A 1,698-nucleotide genomic window follows, 5' to 3' on the forward strand; every position below is an offset into this window, starting at 1 on the left:
ACTCACAGCAAAAAAGCCTGAAGTTAGAAAAACTGTATACTGATGCGCCGCCAACAACTGCAAGTTGGATGAGTTTGTCTGTCTTCGTTGAATAATTGATGTTTTACCACCTTACATGTGACAGAAAAGTATGGATACATGAAAGTAAGAAGGATTATGTTTCTATATAGGCTTTGCCATAACATTTAAGACAATAAGTATTTTCAGCGTGTAATTTTTAAAAAAGGGAATAAAACGGCATGCATTTTGAGTTACATGACGAGGTATGACACTGTAGCTGAAGAGAGGCACTGAGGTGCACACTGCTCTGTTTGGGACTGTCTCTGCTCCAGGATGCTTTCCAATGAAGTGGATGTGAGCTGCACTTTATCTGAGTGTTTTCACTTAGTTTCGGTATTTCACCTCTAACAGTCCCAAACAGGGTCGTTTCTGTGTGTTTTGGCATGTTCAGCGTGTCTCTTCTCTGCCCGAAGCAGGAGCTGCCCTGAACCCAATGCTGCAGCCAGCAGGCTGAGGAGCACAGCTGATGCCACTCTCCTAATCAGTGGAGAGCACAAGAGCTGGGGAAGAGCTGCAGTGAGCGTCAGGAGTCCTGTGGTTAAGTGTAGTGTGTTTTACCTTTTTGTTTGCGCTGTGTGATTGTGTGCTGTACTGCTAACGCTATTTGTGTTTAACGTTTGCCTTAGTTCCCTTTAGCAAGAACATTTGTTCCTCGCTTCCACTTTTGGGAGTTGTTTTCTGTTTGATTGTTCTTTAAGAGATACCTTTTGTAAATGAACATATTTTTCCTTTTGAACATGAACCTGTTTACTCATTTCCTTCCACCCAAAATGCTAACATTAGCACAATGATGCTAAGCAGTTTATTGTTAACTATGTTCACCATCTTAATTTAACAAAGCACCAACTGCTCATACCTTCAAATCCAAAAGTCAGGATGATGTGAGAGCAGAAAGTCAGTCAGCAGCAGGTGGCAGTGTTACAGAAGGTCAGTCAGCGCTCTGATGGGAGAGTTTTCACAGCGGCTGGAGACGTGACAGAGCTCCACAGAGTCCAAACTGCAGAAACACTGAAGAAGAAGAAAAGGGGAGAGCAACTTGGTTACTGAATGTGTGAGGGAGAACAGCCTGAAAACTCTAGACAACATGTGACAAACTGCATCAAGACAGACAGAAAGGTGGATTGAAGTAACATTTCCTGTAGAACTGTTTGAACAAATATTTGGCTTGTTGCATGTTGCATAGACTAAAGAAGTTAGAAAACATGGCTATGAACCCTGGGAACTACTGACAGGCTGTTCACTTTCTTACACTTCAAACTAATCAATACATGAATCAACAGTGTTTCGTTGTTGGACAGAGAAGCTGCTGCTCGTTATTAGTCAACTAATCAGTGTGTGGATCAATAAGAATAATAACTGCCCCCTATGCAGGAAAAAAAGCACGACAATGAACAAATTACTCTTCTACTAATTACTTTTACTAATTGAAATATACAGTCATTTATGTGTCTGTATAGAGTTGTGTACCTATTGACCTAGTATTTCATTAGTAGTGTGTTGTTTCAGTTTAGTTATTGAACATATGAAGAATCTTGAAATTTATTCCTTGCAACAAATAAAAATGTAACTTAGGCAGTGACCATATTTTTGTACAGAACAAACCCTTACACTGTTTAATAACATTACTTCACATTAAGC

Source organism: Micropterus salmoides, unplaced genomic scaffold, assembly GCF_014851395.1.
Source record: "Micropterus salmoides isolate LMB-PRFRI ecotype aquatic unplaced genomic scaffold, ASM1485139v1 Ms_hic_scaffold_19, whole genome shotgun sequence".
NCBI classification, from domain to species: domain Eukaryota; kingdom Metazoa; phylum Chordata; class Actinopteri; order Centrarchiformes; family Centrarchidae; genus Micropterus; species Micropterus salmoides.